The sequence below is a fragment of the Orcinus orca genome, chromosome 17, assembly GCF_937001465.1.
Source record: "Orcinus orca chromosome 17, mOrcOrc1.1, whole genome shotgun sequence".
NCBI classification, from domain to species: domain Eukaryota; kingdom Metazoa; phylum Chordata; class Mammalia; order Artiodactyla; family Delphinidae; genus Orcinus; species Orcinus orca.
This window is the reverse complement of record NC_064575.1, coordinates 11,420,768-11,443,324: the sequence shown is the minus strand read 5'-3', so window position 1 is coordinate 11,443,324 and position 22,557 is coordinate 11,420,768. Positions and strand designations below refer to the sequence as shown.

General features: G+C 40.1%; 1 protein-coding gene and 1 pseudogene across 3 annotated transcripts in view; both read left to right on the top strand.

Moving 5' to 3' along the window:
- PDE7A (phosphodiesterase 7A) overlaps window positions 1-22,557 on the top strand; it is a 114,441-nt gene that overhangs the window by 19,384 nt on the left and 72,500 nt on the right. The window lies entirely within an intron of this gene.
- Window positions 14,861-21,183, top strand: LOC125961653 (PX domain-containing protein kinase-like protein; annotated as a pseudogene).

The window sequence follows — 22,557 nt, the reverse complement described above, 5'->3', positions numbered from 1 at the left end:
AATTATAGGTGATTATCTCTTTGTATTTTAAATATATTGTAAAAGGAAGGTGACATAAGTACTTTTCCAGAATAGAACCAAGAATGTGAAATTGGAGGAAAAATTTTATGCTTGGAAAATATATTGAAAATGAATGACTTGAGAACTTCTGAATGTACTTTCTAAGCATTCTCACCACTAAAGCAATTGGCATGTAACCTATCCCCCTCCTGCAAACATTTTTAATTTTGTGATAGTAACTCAAATTTTGTACTAAGAAAAATGGAACGTAGGACCCATTTTACATGGCTTTTCTAAAATCGCTAAAATTTTAGAGAGAATTTATGTCTTACAAACATTTAAGAGGATTTTTAATGGCTTATAACATTAACATAAAAGAGGACAATTTGAAGATAAAAGCAAAAACATAGATTACCTGCAGTGTGTAGAACCAACATTTTCATTTTTCTTTCATCACAGTGAAAATACTCCAAAATCATTTTCAGAGAAAAACTTTCCAGAAGTGACTTCAAGAATTTTTTGTGGTTGGCCTCAGTTCATTTCCATTTGAGGTGTAGTTTTAATAACTTTTTCAAGGCTTTCCACATTTATTTCCCCATCAGTGGTGTTTTTTAATTTCCTTTTTGTCGTTTTTTTGTTTGGTTGGTTAAGTCTCTTAGAGCAGGATTCAAGAGGGCTGTGCAAGAAAAGCCATTGAAGATGTAAAAATAAAATTTTAGAATGTTTATTTTTAACCTTATTGTTTCAGATCCTAATTTTATTTATGTTACATGGAGTACATAAAATTATATGTATCTAATTCATAAATAAATGCATTCCAAGTTTGGAGACTACTATCAGAGAATCTGTTGATTGTAATGTATTTCTCACACGCACGTGTGTGCATGCACACACACACACACACACACACACACACAGGTCATGCAGGAACATACACAACATTTCAAAGGGTTCTTGGAGTCCGTCCATCATACCTCTAGAATACTCGCGTTCCTGTTTAACCATAACCTGCCTTGCCTCCTGAGTGCACTTAGCCGCAGCTCTTTGTCTACTGATTTATTTAATTTTTAAAATTTTTTCCTTAAAGACAATTTCATGAGGTCCATGGTATTTGGATTATAGAAATTTGCTAGGCAAACAGATTTTTTTTTTTTTTTTTTTGCGGTACGCGGGCCTCTCACTGCTGTGGCCTCTCCCATTGCGGAGCACAGGCTCCGGACGCGCAGGCTCAGCGGCCATGGCTCACGGGCCCAGCCGCCCCACGGCATGTGGGATCTTCCCGGACCGGGGCACGAACCCGTGTCCCCTGCATCGGCAGGCGGACTCTCAACCACTGTGCCACCAGGGAAGCCCTAATTTATTTAATTTTATTAACCAACTCTGATTTCCATCCTTAAGGTTCCAGCCGAGGGTTAACTCTTAGAAGAGCCACCTTGTGTACCTATCTGTCCTGATTTCAGTTTGGTTAAACTATGAGCTCCTTAAGAGTGGTCACTGTTTATTTAGCTCTGTTCAGCCCAGTGCTTCATACAAAGTAGATATTTAGCAAATGAAAAGAGTGCGTCAAACCTTTATAAAGTCCTGTCAGTGACCCATCCTACAGAGTCCAGCTTCCTGCTCTCCCCACACTCCCTCCTATTTCCCCCTTCCCACGATGCCACCTCATACGCTGCTGCGGCAACAGTCATTTCTGTCTTAAAGGGTCTTATGCCATCTCAAGGTGGCCGCTCTTAATTCTTTGACGACTGAAGGATTTCTGGAAGGCCTCAAAGTGGTAGTAGTATTCAGATCCCCTCATATAAAGCTGGTAAATGACATGGTCAGGATCAGGGATAGGCTTTCAACCTTGAGGACTTTATAAAAGGTCTCTAGGGCTTCCCTCATGGTGCAGTGGTTAAGAGTCCGCCTGTTAATGCAGGGGACACGGGTTCGAGCCCTGGTCTGGGAAGATCCCACATGCCACGGAGCAACTAAGCCTGTGTGCCACAACTACTGAACCTGTGCTGTAGAGCCCGCGAGCCGCAACTATTGAGCCCCCATCCTACAACTACTGAAGCCCACATGCCTAGAGCCCGTGCTCCACAACAAGAGAAGCCATGGAAATGAGAAGCCCGCGCACCACAACGAAGAGTAGCCCCCGCTCGCTGCAATTAGAGAAAGCCAGCGCGTAGCAACAAAGACCCAACACAGCCAATAAATAAATAAATAAAATAAATTAGCAAAAAAAAAAAAGTATCTGGATTTCTCCTGGGGCTTTGGTTGTCTTAATGGATTACAGACCCTTGTTGTTGAGTAACCAGGTGATGACTATAGGTAGCCCTTTTCTTCAGTACACTGTGGGATGTAGCCCCAGGGCAACACACCCTCTTTATTTTTTATTTTTTAATAAATTTATTTATTTATTTGTTTTTGGCTGCGTTGGGTCTTCGTTGCTGCGCGTGGGCTTCCTCTAGTTGCGGCGAGCGGGGGCTACTCTTCATTCCGGTGCGCGGGCTTCTCATTGCGGTGGCTTCTCTTGTTGCGGAGCACAGGCTCCAGGTGCACGGGCTTCAGTAGTTGTGGTGCACGGGCCCAGTCGCTCCGCGGCATGTGCGATCTTCCCAGACCAGGGCCCGAACCCCTGTACCCTGCATTGGCAGGTGGATTCCCAACCACTGTGCCACCAGGGAAGCCCACCCTCTTTATTCTTCAGCATATAAGTGTGTAACTAGAGAACGCTTAGCCAAAAGAAAATGGTTATAAAATTTTTCTTGTTAGAAACTAGACTGGTTGGTTCAGGTATAACACCAGTGATGCCCAATAGAAATACAGTGTGAGCCATGTATGTCGTTTAAAACTTTCCTGTAGCCACATTTAAAACAGTAAAATGAAACAGGTGAAATTAGTTTTAATGTATGTTATTTAACCAACTCTATCCTAAATATTATTAATTTAACATGTAATCAATACAAAAAAGATGTTAGTGGTAAATTTTATGTATTTTTGGAGCACACATCTCGGTTCTGACCAGCACCATTTCAAGCACTCCGTAGCCACAGTGGCTGCTGATTCACTGGACAGCGTGGCTCTAGAAATAATGATATTTTATAGTACATCTTGTTAGAGGGTGTCAAGGCCACCTCTTTTTTCTATAATTAGACACATTTGTTGTTACATTTTATGGGGTTCTGTACATTTCCCTTATTCAAACCTTGTTTACTTATTAGGCTTGGAAATACCAAGATACCAGTATAAGTTAGCTGCATTTTTAGAGAGATTGTATATAGTAGTCCCCCCCCCTTGTCTGCGGGGAATATGTCCCAAGACCCACAGGAGATGCCTGAAACTGTGGATGGTACCAAACCCTGTACATACTCTGTTTTTTCCTGTACACACATGTGATAAAGTTTAACTTAAAAATTAGGCATAGTGGGCTTCCCTGGTGGCGCAGTGGTTGAGAATCTGCCTGCTAATGCAGGGGACACGGGTTCGAGCCCTGGTCTGGGAGGATCCCACATGCCACAGAGCAACTAGGCCTGTGAGCCACAGCTACTGAGCCTGCGCGTCTGGAGCCTGTGCCTTGCAACAACAGAGGCTGCGATAGAGAGAGGCCTGCGCACCACGATGAAGAGTGGCCCCCGCTTGCCACAACTAGAGAAAGCCCTCGCACAGAAACGAAGACCCAACACAGCCATAAATAAATAAATTTAAAAAAATATTAGGCACAGTAAGAGATTAACAACAGTAATAAAATAGAACAATTACAGAACAATTATATAGAACAATTATAATAGAACAATTATAATAATACACTGTAGTAAAAGTTAAGTGGATGTATCTCTCTCAAAATCTTAGTGTACAAATCTAATGCCTTTTCCATCTTAACTAAGCACTTAAAATGTACTGTGGCCATAACTTTTGCAGCTTGAGGTGTGACAGCAAAACTAGCACAAATTTCTTTTTCCTTCACAATTTCGCAGATAGAAGAGTTGTTCTTACCACAGATCTTAGCAACCCCAGCATACAATTTTTTTTTCTTAAGTCAAGAACTTTCACCTCTTCACTTAAAGGAAGCACTTTACGGCCTCTCTTTGGCATATGAGTCACCAGCATCACTACTTTTGCACTTGGAAACTTTATTAAGTGAATAATTATTAAGTAAGATAAGGGTTACTTGAATACAAGCATTGAGATACGGTGTTGTTCTGATAACTGAGATGGCTACTAAGTAACTAATGGGCAGGATACGCTGGACAAAGGGATGGTTCATGTCCCAGTTGGGACAGTTCGAGATTTCATCATGCTGTTCAGAGGGGTGCACATTTTAAAACTTGTGTATTGTTTATTTCTGGAATTTTCCATTTAATATTTTTCGAACTGCGGTTAACCGGAGGTAACTGAAGCCGTGGAGTGTGGAACCTGAACTAAGAGGGGACTGCTGACTACTGTAGTTTGAAAAATGAGAGGACGACAGAGTTTTTAGCAGCTCTGTTTTGCTTTCTTTGGGCTTGGCTGTTTCAGTTTCTTAGTTCTGGGGTGTAGGGACTTCAGTCTTAAAAGCTATGCTTTTCATAGTGGGGCCAGCTCTTGTCCTTCTCCAGAAAGATTTTTTTAGGTTGAGGGAAGCTGCTGGTGAGAAAAGGCATAAAGTTTCTTGTTGGTTCAGGTTCTGTATATCCCCTTGCACGCATGGAGACTAGACTTTGTTTCCTCTAAGAAATACAAATGTGAAAGATGAAGCAAAAGGGTTGTTTTTGTTTTTGTGTGTGTTTTGTTTGTTTTTTACAAAGTAGAAATAGTTTAGTTATGTGAAGCCAGTCTTGTTTGGGTAAGGCTGTTAGCTAGTACCCTAGAGGAACATGGGTAAATAATTCTGCATTGTTAAAGAAAGAACACAATGGCAGGATTGCAGACCAGGTACCTTGGATGTGAACATTGGCCAGAGGATCCATGCTTTATACCACTATGAAAGTGGATAGGATAAAAATCCTTTAAATCTGGGGCTTCCCTGGCAGTCCAGTGGTTACTACTCCACGCCTTCAGTGCACGGGGCACGGGTTGGATCCCTGATCAGGGAACTAAGATCCCACATTTGTCACGGCTGAAAAATTAAAAATAAATAAAAAATAGGGAAAATTTATTTTTTAAAAAATCCTTTAAATCTGTTTTGAAACCATTTTTAAGACAGTCTTAAAACAGAATGGAAAATGTCTCAAAGCAGATTTAATTCAACAATTTCAACTTTTTAAATTATCAGACTAACTTAATATTATTGAAAGTTTGAAAGGAATAATCATTCATAATCCTACCATTATAGCATTATTATTTTTATGCAGTTGCCATGTTTTTATATGTATTTTAAGGTAGTTGTGATGAATGGGTACATTTAATTTTGTAGCTTTTTAGAATATGTTACTTTTTAAAATGTGGATTTGTAATGTTACTCAGTAATAAGATACCTTTTTATTTAGTTGTCATACAGTAGCCTGAAAATAGATACAGGCTGGTGAAGTGATTCCATTCCTTGAAGTAATACAGGGATTTCATTTGTCATGGTTGTCTGTGAGTTGCTGCCAGTCTGTGGGGACGGGGAAGAGAGGAATGTCAGGGCAGTTTACATCGAGGAGGTGGGCAGGAAGCTGTGGTATCTCTTCCACTCTTGTCGCATTGGTGAGAACTACGTGGCTCCACTTAGCCGCACAGGAGGCTGGAAGGGAGAAATAACACAGTAGGAACGTGCTGTGCACAGCTTTCTCCACATTGTGGGCTTCCCTAGGGTGGTTTTTATAGAACTGGGATTACTGATCCAAAGAGTACGAATATTTGAATAGAATATTTATTTCTACATTACTTTTGTAAAGCAGCCATTTCATTACTCTGGAGACTGACCAAGGGCCAATTGCATAAAGCTTTGAAAAGTGTAATGCTGTCGAACTTGGAGTAAGAAAAATGGGAATCTCTGGCATTCTTGGCTGGGGCTACGCACATTCCACCCTGCTCTCTCCCAGCTCGGTTGGCATGAGGTTCTGCTAGCAAGAAGCAGGCTGTGAAGACCTCACCTTGAAGAGGGCTCAGCTCTTTGGAGTGGCGGGTGTTGCTCAGTGGCATTTTCTGTGGATGTGGATTTCAGAGGTGCATGGGAGGGCCAGTGGCTCCGCTCATATAGCAGACTGCAGTACTGTTTGGGGCACACGTATTCCTGGATGAGGCTGAGCATAAGCACAGAGAAGATCTGAGCAGGCCCACGGTATTCACATACTTTAGACTGACCCTGGAGTTCTGTGCATGCACCTGGGAGATGTGAAAGGGCCTGAGGAAAGATAAACCTGGGGCAAACTGGAAAACAGACTGAATTTCCCAGGAGCTCCCCTACCCACGCACATACCCATCAGCACAGGTGGGAGCCTCACTGGCTAAAGGTGTTTGAGCATAACCTCTGGCCAGTCACAAGTTGACCGTGAAATTATGCAAAGCTGCAACCCCTCAGGAAGTCAGGCTTAAAAATAAAAAGATACATTTAAAACAAGACTGAGCAGAGACATCAGTGGTGGCATATCCCAGGGAGACAGAGTTCACATATTTAGCCCAGACATGATACCAGACAGAAACAAAAGTAAGACAGCAACAATACCTATTGGGGGGAAAGAATCAGAATTCAGAGTTGCTGTATTATATTAAATAAAATCCATAGGTTTAACAACAACAAAATTACAAGCCATGGAAGGAAACAGGAAAAAAAGTGTGACTAGTGCACAGGAAAAAGGAGCGGTCAAAAAAAGTGTCTCTGGGCTTCCCTGGTGGCGCAGTGGTTGAGAGTCCACCTGCCGATGCAGGGGACACGGGTTTGTGCCCCGGTCTGGGAAGATCCCACATGCCGCGGAGCGGCTAGGCCCGTGAGCCATGGCCGCTGAGCCTGCGCGTCCGGAGCCTGTGCTCCGCAACGGGAGAGGCCGCAGCAGTGAGAGGCCCGCGTACGACAAAAAAAAAAAAAAAAAAGTTAAAATGGAAATTCTAGACTTGAAGACTACAATACTTGAAATGAAAAATTCACTAGAGGGTCTCAACAGCAGTTTTGAGATGCTAATAAAAAGAATCAGTGAATGTAAAGACAGACCAGTAGATATGATTCAATCTGAAAAACAGAGAAAAATGATTGGAGGAAAATGAACAGAGCCTCAGGGTCAAACATACAACATAGGCGTAATGGGAGTCTCAGAAGGAGAGAGAAAGGTGCGGGAAATAGCCTTTTGGGAAGCTTTCCAAATTTGATGAAAAACTTTAAACTTCACATCCAGAAGCTCAGTGAATCTTAGTAGGATAAATATGAGACCTGTGCCTAGACACAACATAGACAATCTTGTTGAAAGACAAGAGAAAACCTTGAGATCAGCAAGAGGAAAAGCACTCATTGCATACAGAGGATCATGGGTATGGTCAGTGGCTGCCTTCTCGTCAGAAACACTCGGGGCAGTGGGGCGGCACACCTGAAGTGCTGAAAGAGAAAAAGCTGTCTGTGAATAATTCTATATTTAGCAAAGCTATCATTCAGAAACGAGGGTGAAATACATTCCTGTGCGGAGACTGAGAGAATTTGTGGCAAGCAGACCTGCCTTACAAGAAATATGAGAAGTTCTTAAGGTTGTCAGGAAATGACACCAGATGGTAACTCAGATCCACAGGATGAAATGAAGACACTGGAAATCTAAATATGTAGGTTAATATGAAAACTTGAAATACATTTTTTTCCCATTTCTTAACTTTTTAAAAAGGCATTGAATTGTATCTAAAAACAAATTAAGTACCTGTAACATTTCATTCCCCGCCCCCCACCTCCACCATGTTATAATTCATTCATCCCAGTTGTACACAAATTGTTCCCAGCTGTTTGCCTTTTGGTCTGTACGATCTCAAAAGTTTTGGTTTCAGGACCCCTTTCCACTCTAAAAACTTGTTGAAGACTCCAAAGAGCTTTTGTTTATAGGGGTTTCGTCTATTGATATGTTTTTGTATTAGAAAATAAAATAGAAGAATTCAAATACTGTTCATTTAAAAATAACTGTAGGGCTTCCCTGGTGGCGCAGTGGTTGAGAGTCCGCCTGCCGATGCAGGGGACACGGGTTCGTGCCCCGGTCCGGGAAGATCCCACATGCCGCAGAGCGGCTGGGCCCGTGAGCCATGGCCGCTAAGCCTGCGCATCCGGAGCCTGTGCTCCGCAATGGGAGAGGCCACAACAGTGAGAGGCCCGCGTACCACAAAAAAAAAAAAAAAAACTGTAATACCAATTGCATGTTAACAATGTTTTTTAATGGAAAAAAATCTATATTTTCCAAAGCAAAAAAAGTTAATGAGGCGAGTGGCATTGATTTACACTTTGCAAATCTCATTAGTTTTGGCTTAATAGCAGACAGTCTGTTTGGAACTTGTTGCTTTGGCTGAAGTACATGAAGAAAAGCTGGCCCCGCTCGTTGGAAAAGAGAGGGGTACTGTCGTAGCCTGTCCTTGTAATTGCGGATAGTTTTCTTTGATATGAACCAGAACTCAAGAAATGGTAGTTTCTGAGAAGTTAGTTGCAATGTGGGATCTAAAACATTATCAGTGAATTTTTTGATTCATTGTTACATTAAACTTCGTTCCATTAAAACTCATTCCTGTTTAAAGGATAATGGAATAAAAAGTTTGCTCTCTGAAGCAATACATTTGGAAAAAAACTATTAGGGTAATCAAGTATTGCGTAAGAATGTCTTTTGAAAGGCTTTTCATTAACTAGCATTTGAGATTTCTAAGTTAGGACTTAGTTTAAACTCCTGGGAGCTGGAATCACAGATTTTCTATATCATTACTAGGTACTTGATTTAGAGCTTAGTTACAGCATCATCATCACCACCATCATTATTGTAAAAGTAATACCTCCTTGTGGTAAAATTAAAAAATTCAGAAGGGTATAGAATGCAGTTAAGGAAACCTTTCCTTCCCAGTTCCCCAGAGGTAAGTAGTGTTTATAGTTTCTTGAAGGTTTTTTTGCAAATTTGGTCACATAAACACCTTGATATGTATTACAAGTATACATAGGAAAATCTTTTTTAAACACATGGGATCATAATAAACGTTGTTCCGTAAATACACAAATCTTGAGCATCTTTGTATCAGTATAGTAGGTATGTCATTCTCTTAGAGACTGCCTAGTATGTATGTTACTAGATTGGTTATTGGAAGAAAAAAATTTAGTAATAAAGTACCACTTTTAAAATTTGTTCCCACTTAAGTATTGTTCCTGATGCATTATTAATATTTTTATTGGTCAAATACAATAAAATCAGCTGCAAAATGAAATTGCTTATCGTGCAAAAAGTATGCAGGTTTTCATAAAATTCATGGGTGTGACATTAAAAAATTCAATGCTATTGACAGACTGCCAACTGAAGATCTAAGATGATAACATACTAGATGTCTTTATTTTTATTTTTTAACATCTTTATTGGAGTATGATTGCTTTACAATGGTGTGTTAGTTTCTGCTTTATAACAAAGTGAATCAGCTATATATATACATATATCCCCATATCTCCTCCCTCTTGCATCTCGCTCCTGCCCTCCCTATCCCACGCCTCTAGGTGGTCACAGAGCACTGAGCTGATCTCCCTGTGCTGTGTGGCTGCTTCCCACTAGCTATCTATTTTACATTTGGTAGTGTATATAAGTCCATGCCACTCTCTCACTTCGTCGGAACTTACCCTTCCCCCTCCCCCTCCACGTGTCCTCAAGTCCATTCTCTACGTCTGCGTCTTTATTCCTGTCCTGCCCCTAGGTTCTTCAGAACCTTATTTTCTTTTTTTTTTTTAGATTCCATATATATGTGTTAGCATTATGGTATTTGTTTTTCTCTTTCTGACTTACTCCATCCACCTTACTACAAATAACTCAATTTCGTTTCTTTTTATGGCTGAGTAATATTCCATTGTATATATGTGCCACATCTTTATCCCTTCATCTGTCGATGCACACTTAGGTTGCTTCCATGTCCTGGCTATTGTAAATAGAGCTGCAATGAACATTGTGGTACATGACTGTTTCTGAATTATGGTTTTCTCAGTATGCCCAGTAGTGGGATTGCTGGGTCATAATAACATGCTAGCTGTTTTTTAAGGGAGCCTGATTTGATTGCAGTGACTTTTGATGCAAATGATTAGAGAGAGACCCTTAGGAAAAATGGATGAAGCCATTCAGTACTTTTGAAAAGATGATCATTGTGATTGAGAAAAAAACATGAAGGATGTATTATATTATGTTATCATACAATTTTGTTGAAAAGCTTACACTAAAAAATAAAGTCAACACGATTCTGTTTTTTATTCTTAGAATTTGTGCATAGTTAAAATTATAACTTACATCTTGTTAACTATAACTTAAACTTTTTTTTATTTGTTATTTTTCAAGTCAAAATCTTGAAAATCAGTTATCATTTTCAATTTTATAATTACATTTTGGTGCTTAGCTTGAGAGAGTTCACTAAGTGACCTTTTCCCAGTATCAGTCATCTCCAGAAGACTAGGAACTCATGAATTGCAGTGCATGGATGTACTTTAACTTAGGTCCCTGTCAATTAAGATATTTAGGCTAGCGAATTCCCTGGCCGTCCAGTGGTTAGGACTCAGCGCTTTCACTGCAGGGGCCTGGGTTCAGTCCCTGGTGGGGGAACTAAGATCCCGCAGGCCACATTGGTGCACCCAAAAAAAAAAAAAAAAAGATATTTAGGCTAACAGTATTTTTTTGTGCCTCTTATAAACAGCGCTGCAGTGAATGTCCTGTGCACATATCTTTACATTCCAACGTATGTCCATGGTATACATTTCTGGGAGGGGAAGAACTTGGGTCGAAAGCTACATGCATTTACAATTTTGCTAGCTCCAAAAGGGTTGCATCAATTGACATTCTCACTGCAAAACTGTGTATACTTCACAGTGTATTCCTTGTTGCCTAGATCTTTTCTTAAGTTAGCATAGTGAGAGTTTGTACAATGAGTTCAAATAGTGAAAGATGAGGTGTTACTGAACTCTGTTTAGTTCCTGAGATTTGGATGGCCAGAGTCGGGACAGCCTGGACAGTGAAGGGTCCATCTGAAAACTGATCATACTCTGGTCCCTGAGTTAGATGGTGAGAGTTTGAATAATGCAGAATTCCAGCTGTTTCTTTCTTCTGTCATCTCCACACCCTCACTGGCAGTGAGGTATCATCAGTGTTTTTGTCCTTGATAGCGTGATGGGTTAAAATAAAAAGGTGTCTCATTAGGTCTGTTTCGCTTCTCTTTAGTTATAAGTGATACTATGCATATTTTTATTTGAATGGCATTTATATTTTAAAATAATATGTAAAATATCTTCTTGTATCATAAGAGTAATTTTCCACCATTAGGGAAATAAATTCGTTTTATAATATTACTAATATTTTATCGAATTTCTTTTTACTTTTTATGGTAATTTTTTGTGTGTGGTAGTTTTATTTAGTGAAATGTATAATTTTTCCCCTTTTAAGGCTTCTGGTTCTATGTCATAGAGTATTATCTGCTGTGCCTCAAGATAATAGGTCTTTCATGTATTCTCCTACAGTCTTTTACATTATTCTTTCGATAATTCTATTAACACAGTTTTTTGTTTTTTGTTTTTTTGCGGTACGCGGGCCTCTCACTGTTGTGGCCTCTTCCGTTGCGGAGCACAGGCTCCGGACGCGCAGGCTCAGCGGCCATGGCTCACGGGCCCAGCCGCTCCGCGGCATGTGGGATCTTCCCAGACCGGGACACGAACCCGCATCCCGTGCATCGGCAGGCGGACTCTCAACCACCGCACCACCAGGGAAGCCCCCACAGTTTGTTTTTCATATTTTGATCTTTGCTCCATCTGTGGAATTTATTGTGGTGTAAGGAGTAAGGCAGAAATCCAGCTTTTTTCCTCTCCTTACTCTCCAGTTTCCCCTAAATCGTTTATCAACTTACACACCTTTTCCCCCATGTATCTGAAATGCCGCCTTTATCGTGTGTGAAGTTGTTGTGTCTGTTTGGTCTATCGCTGGGCTGTATTGTGTTTCAGTGAGCGTATTCATGTGCCAGGATTAAACTGTTTTAATTACAGCTTAATAATATTTTAAAATATGTAATAGGACTATTCTCCCCTCTTTTCTCTCCTACCTGATTGTGCATGCGTGGTTATTATCCTAGAAGAATTTATCATTAGTCAAAAACTCCCCTCTCACTACCCGTAAAATATCCTGTGGGTGTTTTTACTGGGATTGTTGGAATTTGTTGTTTGGGCAAACTGGCATTATTAGAATTAATGCAGATAAAGTGGTTAGAGCAGCACCTGGCAGAGAGTAAACAGTCAGAAGAGACCAGCTGCTGCACTGGATGTACTTTCCGCGCTTTCAGTGTATTCACTCCCTCCCTCTTGCTCTGCGCTTCAGGGGGCTGACCTTTATGGACGGCCTCATCAGGGCTGTCTTGCCACTGGCTTCTTGTTGGACTTGGCAGTACTGGTAGGAGATGGGAGGGTGGGAGGGAAGAGAGGTTAGGGTGTATTTCCCAGCCTGTCACCCTCTTAGCACCGTTTGTCTCCCGAAGGCTCACCTTCTGCCTGATGTTTCCTTGCCCATAGTCAGAGTCCTCCCTAGGGTCTGGAAGTAACGGTGGTAACAGCTTCCTTCTGCTGTTGCTACCCTCTGGGAGCTTCACCCTGCCCAGTCCTTAGTAAATAGTTCTTTCATGAATTTCTCCTCAGTTACTCCTTGAAGTGTGTCATCAGTTTTCCTGCCAGGAGCCTGACTGATACAGCTGCTCTCATCCTAATACTGAATCTTTCTAGTCTAGTCTTTTTTGAGATCCCTCAATAGAGATGAAAACTAGAGTCCATTATCATTTTTGTTGTGTATACTCAGGTTTACTTCTCTTTGGTTGCAATTGTAAATGGAATCTTTTCTCTCATTATGGTTTCTGTTTGTAAATAGACAAACTATTGATTTTTGTATGTTAATTTTGTCATCAGCTGCATACTGAGTTTTCTAGTAGTTTTTCAGTACCTTTTCTTGTTTATTTCATAATCACTTGCAAATAATGATAACTTTGCCCTTTTATCTTTATTTCGTTGGGAGTATTTATTTGGGAATGGTTGTTTATTTTATGCAAATGCATTTTGGGGCATTTGAGATGCTTAAAGTTTTTCACCTTTGATCTACTAATTTGGTAAATTATCCTAAATTATCTAAAATTAACTTACTGTTGTATTCCTAGAATGATTCTTACTTGGTTAAGGTATATTATTCTTTTAATGGTTCTACTTGCTAGTATTTTGTTATAGGACTTTTGTAGCAATATCCCTTACAGAAAATTATCTATAGCTTTCTCTCCCCATCCAGTATCATGTTGCGGTAATAGTACTCTATTGGTATCATTCTTGTATTTTTTGAGGCAAGTCAAAAACAGTAAGGCAGCAAAGAAAAGAAAAATTTTTTTTACTACAAAGCTTTTTAAAGCAGTGAGGAAGTTAACTGGTTACCAGGGAAACTAGCATCATACATTGCTAGTTATAAGGATGTCTTTTGTATCAGAGTGGAACAAAATACAATTGTTACAAGACTTAAGATGTGTCTGTAATGAAGTGGTGGCACATAATACCATCTTTTACTTAATAGTTCTTTCATCTACTTTGTCTCATACTGTGAAGAGAAATGGGTAGGTATTAGCCCCATTTAACAAATGTGAAGGTTTAGGTTCAGAGAGGTTGCTGCTTGCCAGAGGCATAAGGCTAATAAGGTTGACCTCTAGACCTAGAAACCAAATCTTTTGACTCATGGCCAATGCTCCTTTACTTCATTATCTTTAAGAATAGAGTTAATGCAGTTTCACGGGTCATATCACATACGTATTTCAAAATGGGAGAGATTTTGGCTTAGATTTTATTTTCAAAATGATTATGTGAATTCAGCACTCTTCTTATAATGCATATTATAATTCATTTTCTGTCTGCAACATCTTCTTGGGGGTAGTGTCAGAGAACAAGGTTATAACTTTGTACTATAGATAGTAGCACAGAATCATCCGATTTAAAAACTGGAACTATCTTCCTACCTGCAGAGAATTATATAGGCTCTACCTGGATACAAATGAAATAAAAATAGTGTCTTCTTGTGTTCATGAACAAAAAACACTAAATTTCTTCCTTTTAAAAGCATAAATTGTGTTTTTCTTTATTACTAAGGTAATACATGTTCATGATGGAAAATTTAGGGAAAAAAACAGTCATGCAAAAAATATAAGAATCATCTGTAATTCTACCACCCAGAGATGACAGTGTGAACATATTGGTGTCGAGCTCAACAATCCTAGTATCTGTCTATCTAAATATATTCTCTCTTTCTGTCTCTTACTGTGCATAATGTTTTATAATCTTTTTAAATTTACATTATCAGTAATTTTTCATATGGAGTATTTTATAGCAGTATTTCAGATACTTGAGGTTTTTTTCCCTAAATAAAGCCTTATTAGAAACCCAAATATATGCAGTATTCCATTGGTAAATGCTAATTTACAGCTTCATTATGGGAATAAAAAGGTTGGTTTAATGAACAGAAAATTTGAAATTGGGTTGTATCCAGTGGCGTGCTGGGAAGTGTTTATAACGACTGGATCTCTGAGTTGTGGTGTTTGCCAGTTTCTGTAGTGTCCTTACTCTTAGCATGGTTGATATGAAACTCTCGATGTAAAATCAATGAACAAGATGTTGGGACAAGTGCAGAACTGGCTGTCTTGAGCCAGTGTGCGCAGACTCCAGCTCACCACTCATTATACAGATAGAGTGTTGTTAGTTGCAGGTAGCAAAAAAACTAATTCCAGTTTCTGCAAACAAAAGACTTACCAAGAAGACTCAAGAGTGGCTCCAGGGCGGCGGCGGATCCCGGCAGGCGACGGGAGTCGGCACCTCTGGTTCCTGCCCCTGGTCCTGAGGCGGTGGTGGACGGGCGTTCCGGGATGGCCTTCATGGAGAAGCCGCCAGCCGGCAAGGTCCTGCTGGACAACACGGTGCCGCTGACAGCAGCCATCGAGGCGAGCCAGAGCCTGCAGTCCCACACGGAATATATCATTCGGGTACAAAGAGGAGTTTCTGTAGAAAATAGCTGGCAGATGGTTAGGAGATACAGTGACTTTGATTTGTGGAACAGCAGCTTGCAGATTGCAGGCCTAAGTCTACCTCTTCCTCCCCAAAAATTGATTGGTAACATGGATCGTGAGTTCATAGCTGAGAGGCAGAAAGGTCTTCAGCGCTATCTCAACGCTATCACCACAAATCATATCTTGTCTAATTGTGAGCTGGTTAAGAAGTTTTTAGATCCAAACAACTATTCTGCAAGCTATACTGAGATTGCCTTACAACAGGTTTCCGTGTTCTTCCGATCAGAACCAAAGTGGGAGGTGGTGGAACCATTGAAAGACATAGGTTGGAGGATAAGGAAGAAATATTTCTTGGTGAAGATTAAAAATCAGCCAAAGGAACGGCTAGCGTTAAGCTGGGCTGGCCTTGGTCCTGACAAGTATCTGTCAGATAAAGATTTTCAGTGTCTAATCAAACTTCTGCCGTCTGGTTTGCACCCTTACATCTATCGTGTTACCTTTGCCACAGCTAACGAATCCTCAGCATTGCTAATTAGAATGTTTAATGAAAAAGGAACTTTGAAGGACTTGATCTACAAGGCAAAACCAAAAGAGCCATTCCTAAGGAAGTACTGCAGCCCTAAGAAGATTCAAAGCCTTGAACTTCAGCAAATAAAAACATATGGGTGGTAAATATTAGAGGTACTAAAGTTTCTCCACGACAAGGGATTCCCTTATGGGCATCTTCATGCTTCCAACGTGATGCTGGAAGGGGACGCTTGCCAGCTGCTGGACCTTGAGAATTCCTTGTTGGGCCTTCCTTCTACCGATCTTATTTCTCACAATTCAGGAAAATCAACACATTGGAGGGTGTGGACGTCCACTGCTTTGACCACTTACTGTATGAAATGACTTACGGACGACCGCCAGACTCAGTGCCTGTACACTCCTTCCCTCCTGCACCGTCTGTGGCTGTGGTGGCCATGTTGGAGTCTATGCTGTCTTGTGAAGCCTGTAAAAATGGCATGCCCACCGTCTCCCCGCTCTTACAGATGCCATTATTCAGTGATGTTCTGCTAACTACTTCCAAAAAGCCACAGTTTAAGACCCCACAAAGTTAAAAGAGGCATTGAGAATTGCCAAAGAATGTATAGAAAAGAGGCTAATTGAAGAACAGAAACAGTTCCACCAGCATCGAAGACTGACGAGAGCTCAGTCTCACCATGGATCCGAAGAAGAAAGAAAAAAGAGGAAGATCTTAGCTTGAAAGAAGTCAAAACGATCTGCTGTTGAAAATAGTGAAGAGCATTCAGCAAAATATAGCAACTCCAATAATCCAGCAGGATCTGGGGCCAGCTCACCTCTCACATCCCCGTCATCGCCGACTCCACCCTCCACACCAGGGATGTCCGCGTTACCCCCACCTCCTCCACCTGCGCCTCCGCCACCGGCAGCTCCCTTGCCTCCTGTGAGCACAGAGGCGCCCACACAGCTTCCGCCCCAGGCTGTGAATGGCGTGAGCCGAGGGGCCTTACTCAGCTCCATCCAGAATTTCCAAAAAGGAACTTGGAGGAAAGCCGAAACCTGTGATCATAACGCTCCCAAGATCGGCTAAAGCTTTGTGTTTACACTTGGAGGGAAAAGTTGTTTTGTTTTTCCTTCCACCTCCAACCCCTAAAGTACCCTCTATCTGGATGAATAATTGCTGAGCCAGTACAGTCACATACGACTTCGCAGATGCTCATGTAAGAGGCTTTTCAAGAGGGAAAGAGTCTTCAAGTAGAATAAAGTCAGGCTGGCATTGCTGCCTTAAGAAATAGTTTGCTCCTTTGTTACGCTTGTGAAGGAGTCTTGCTCTTCCTCTAATGGTCATCTTTTGGTGGCAGCAGCATATTGGAATCAATTATTTCCACCAACAGAAGGAAGTGGACAAAAAACAAAAACAATGACAATATACAGTCACAGCGGTGAATGGCCTTCGTGTTGCAGTCCCTCCTATACCATCAGACAGCTCCTAGAAACGTTCCTCTCATGGTTCATTTCTCTATTCTAAAGCATTTTCTGGTTATTTCTTAGATAACTCCCATTTTTGCTACCTTAATTTCATCCTAGACATTAACACTGTAGCCCAAAGCATAGTTATGTCGCTGAGAGTCAGAGAAGCAACTGAGTTCTTCATTTTCCCTTCAAGTAGAACGGGAAAAGTTCGTAACAGTCTCTTAAGTTCAAACAGGAACTCCATTGTGGTTATAGAACTCAGGGCTGCTAAAGGAACTACTCTAGATTCTTAGTTCCTTTTAGTATGTATCGAACGGACAAAAAAATGTTGACATCAGAAAAAGCTCTTGCCAATTAGAGGATCTTCTTAATCCTCAGCAATTAAGTCAAGTTTGGCATTTGTGGGGGTGGGTTATTATGCAATACAAGTACATCTGGCAAAATCAGTTCTGATTTTCCAAAGATTTATCCAAATATATCATCTTTTTAATGTTACTCATTTATTAGAAAGATCCTTTATCCTATGATTTGCTTAAACCCTTAAATAAATTACACTTTAAAGGATTATAAATAATCCATCTAAAAATTCAAGTTACACACATCAGTGTTGATTACTATGCAGAGAGAATGTCATTGTGTATAGTTTCATGTAATCTGTGATAAATGTTCAGCTGTATTTTTATTAAAATAAACCATATCTAGAAAATGAAAAAAAAAAAAAAGAGTGGCTCCAGATTTGGTTAATTCAGCAGCTCAGTATCACCATTACTGACCCAGGTTCTTTCTGTCTTTCTGTTTTGCTAGCTTCAGTATGTTGGTGTTGTGCTCATGCCATGGCTGCACAGTGGCTTTAGTAGTTCCATGTATTCAGACATAACAGCTTCCAGAGGAAGAAATGGGCTATCTTCCCTTTTGTCTCATTTTAAGTTTAAAGAAACCCATCCCATGAGGCGCCCCGCCGCAGACTTTGCGTCACACCTGTTTTACGTGGCCATGTCTAACTCAGTCTCTGGCAAGAGAGATGGACCCATTATGACTGGTTTGGACCAGTCAGGGCCCACTCTTCAGGGCTGAGGCTGCCCGCACTTCCCTGAAGCACATGGCTGCCCAGACACCTGAACAAAATGTTGCTTTAGGAAGGAGGGAAGGAGGGGTGGATATTGAACATACAACCAACAGTGTTGTCTGCACAGGATTGTGGATGGCCCTTCCAATCATATTATCAGCTTCGGTATTTATTTTTCTATTTTATTTTGACTGTGTGATAAAATTTTTCATTCATCGAGAAAAATTGCAAATATTAACAGTATTCTTCTCAACTCATTCTGTGAGGCCAGCATTACCCTGATACCAAAACCCAACAAAGACATCTCAGGAAAAGGAGACCACAGACCAATATATCGTATGAATATGGACACAGAAATCCTAAACAAAATACAAACTGAATCCAGCAACATATATAAAGAATTATACAGCCTGACCAAGTGGGATTATCTCAGGAATGCAGGGTGGTTTGATGTTCAAAATTCAATTAACGTAATAACCGTATCAATAATAATACACCCAGAGAACTAGGAATAGAAGTGAACTTCCTCAACCTGATAAAGGGTATTTATGAAAACCCATAGCTAACATCATACTTGATGGTGAAACTTTCCCCATAAGATCTGGAACAAGGCAGGATGTCCAGTCATGCTACTTCTATTCAACATTGTGCTAGAGGTTCTAGCCGGGTCAATTAGGCAAGAAGAAGAAAAGGCATCCAGATCAGAAAGGAAGAAGAAAAACTATTCACAGATGACATGATCCTCTTTTTAGAAAATACTAAGGAATTATTAGAACTAATAAATTAGTTCAGCAAGGTTGCAAGATACAAGGTTAATATATAGAAATCAGTTGTTTCTATACTCTAGAACAACTGAAAATGAAATTAAAAACAATTCCATTTACAGTAACATTAAAAAAAATAAAATCCTGAGGTTGTTTGTTTTTTTAATATTGAGTTGTATGAGTTCTTTATATATTTTGGATATTACCCTTATTGGACATATCATTTGCAAATACCTTCTCCCATTCAATAGGTTGCCTTTCCGTTTTGTTGATGGTTTCCTTTCCTGTGCAAAAGCTTTTTAGGTTGATGTCCCATTTGTTTATGTTTGCCTTTGTTGCCTTTGCCTGAGGACACATCCAAAAAAATATTGCTAAGACCAATGTCACATCACATACTTGTCTGTTTTTTTCTAGAAGTTTTATGGTTTTAGGTCTTACATTTAAGTCTTTAATCCATTTCTAGTTTATTTTTGTATATGGTGTAAAAAAAAAAAGGTCCAGTTTTATCCTTTTGCATGCAGATGTTCAGTTTTCCCACTATCATTTGTTGAAGATGCTATCTTTTCCCCATTGTATATTCTTGCCTCCTTCATCATGGATTAATTGAACACACGTGCATGGGTTTATTTGGGGGATCTCTATCCTGTTGCATTGATCTGTGTGTCTGTGTTTGTGCTGATACCATACTGTTTTGATTACTGTAGATTTGTAGTATAGTTTGAAGTCAGGGAGCATGGTACCTCCAGCTTTGTTCTTCTCTCTCAAGATTGCTTTGGCTATTTGAGGTCTTTTGTGGTTCCACACCAATTTTAGGATTATTTGTTCTAGTGCTGTGAAAGAGGCCATTAGTATTTTTATAGGGATTGCATTGACTTTGTAGATTGCTTTGGGTAGTATGGATATTTTAACAACGTTAGTTCTTCCAGTCCACAAGCATGGTATATCTTTCCATTTATTTGTGTTGTCTTCAGTTTCTTTCATCAATGTCTTATAGCTTCAGAGCACAGGTCTTTTACCCCATTGGATAAATTTATTCTTAGGTCTTGTCTTTTTGATACAAACAATCTGGCTGACAAATGGAAAGAGGACGCAAATAGGCATTTTTCCGAAGGAGACATACAGATGGCCAACAGGCACATGAAAAGATGCTCAACATCACTAATCATGAGGGAAATGCAAATCAAAACCACAGTGAGATATCACCTCATGCCTGTCAGAATGGCTTTCATCAGAAAGACAAGAAATAGCAAGGGTTAGTGAGGATGTGGAGAAAAGGAAACTCTTAAGCAATTTATTTAAGGGTCGGTGGGAATGTAAATTGGTGCAGCCGCTATGGAGAACAGTGCGGGGGTTCCTCAAAAAGTTAAAGATATAACTACCAGGGGCTTCCCCGGCGGTCCAGTGGTCAAGACTCCACACTCCCAATGCCGGGGCCCGGGTTCGATCCCTGGTCGGGGAACTAGATCCCGCATGCAGCAACTAAGAGCTTGCATGCCACAACTAAGAGCCTGCATGTTGCAACTGAAGATCCCACGTGTGCAACTAAGACCCAGAGCAGCCAAATAAATAAATAAATACTAAAAAAAAAAAAAAATAGAACTACCATATGATCCAGCAATTCTACTTCCAGGTATTTATCCAAAGAAAACAAAAACAATAATTGGAAAAGATATATGCACAGAAATATTCATTGCAGCATTATTTACAATAGCCAAGGTATGGAAACAACCTAAGTGTCCATCAACAGATGAATGGATAAAGAAAACATGGTGTTTATTTTTATACATAGATACATATATATATGTTGTGTGTATGTGCCACACAGTGGAATATTACTCAGTGCTGAAAAGGAATGAAATCTTGCCATTTGTGACAGCATGGATGAACCTAGAGGGTATTATGCTAAGTGAAATAAGCCATACAAAGAAAGATAGATACTGTATGTTTTCACTTATATATGAGAATCTAAAAAACAAAACAAATTAACAAATATGAAACAGACTCACAGATAAAGAGAACCAATGAATTGGGTGGGGCGATAAGCAAAATAGGTAAAGGGGATTAAGAGGTACAAAGTACCAGGTATAAAATAAATAAGTCACAGGATATAATGTATAGCACAAAGAATATAGTTAATATTTTAATAACTTTGATGTGTAATGTATAAAAATACCAAATTACTCTGTTGTACACCTGAAACTAATATAATATTGTAAGCCAACGATACTTCAATTTAAAAAAAAAGAATGAAATACTTAAGAATAAATTTAACAAAAGAAGTGCAAAACATCCTCTGAAAACTACAAAACATTTAAAGAAATCAAAAATCCAAATAAATGGGAAAATACCCTATGTTCATGGATCAAAAGATGAAATACTGATAAGGTGGCAGTACTCCTCAAGTTGATCTATAGTTTCAGCCCAGAATCTCAGCTTATTTCTCTATAGAAATTGATAAGCTGACTTGAAAGTTTATATGGAATTGCAAGAGAACCAGGATAGCAATAAACAATCTTTCAAAAAGAAAGAAGAAAATAGGACTCACACTTCCTGATTTCAAAACTTACTACTACAAAGGAACAGCAGTCAGGACAGTGTGGTACTGGCACTTAAGCTTGCAGTACTTACTTTCATACTTATAGACATATAGATCAATGGAATGAATTGAGAGTTGAGATAGAAATCCATGTGTCTTTGATCAACTGAGTTTTGAGAAAAGTGCCAAAACCATTCAATGCGGAAAGAGTACCTTTTCAGTAAACTGTGGTAGAACAACTGGATAGCTAGCTGCATGCAAAAGGATGAAGCTGATCCTTATAAGTTAAAATGGATCAAAGATCTCATTTTAGGAACCGAAACTATAAAGCTTAGATGAAAACATAGGGTGAATCTTTATGACTTTGGATTTGGAAAGGATTCTTTGATCTGAAAAATGCATGAGCAACAAAAGAAAAAAATAGGTACATTAGATTTCATCAAAGTTAAAAATTATTGTACTTCACAGTACACTATCAAGAAAGTGAAAAGACAACCCACATAGTGGGAGAAAATCATATACCTAATAAGGGAGTCATTTCTAGGACAGAAAAGGAACTCGAGGGACTTCCCTGGTGGCATAGTGGTTGGGAGTCTGCCTGCCAGTGCAGGGGACACGGGTTCCAGCCATGGTCCAGGAGGATCCCACATGCCACGGAGCAACTGGGGCTGTGCCCCACAACTGCTGAGCCTGTGCTCTAGAGCCTGCAAGCCACAGCTACTGAGTACACGTGCCACAACTACTGGAGCCTGTGCTCCGCAGCAGGGGAGGCCACCACAATGAGAGGCCCACGCGCCACGGCGAGGGGTGGCCCCTGCTTGCTGCAACTAGAGAAGCCCCGCGTGCAGCAATGAAGACCCAACACAGCCATAAATAAATTAAAAAAAGAAAAGATAATGCGATTAAAAAATGGACCAAGGGTCTGAATAGTCATTTCTCCAAAGAAGATATACAAATGGCCAAAAAACACATGAAAGATACTCCAACATCTTTTCCATCAGGGAAATGCAAATCAGAACCACAATGAGAGATGGCTAGAATTACAAAATCAAGATAATAAGTCTTAGCGAGGGTGTGGAGAAATC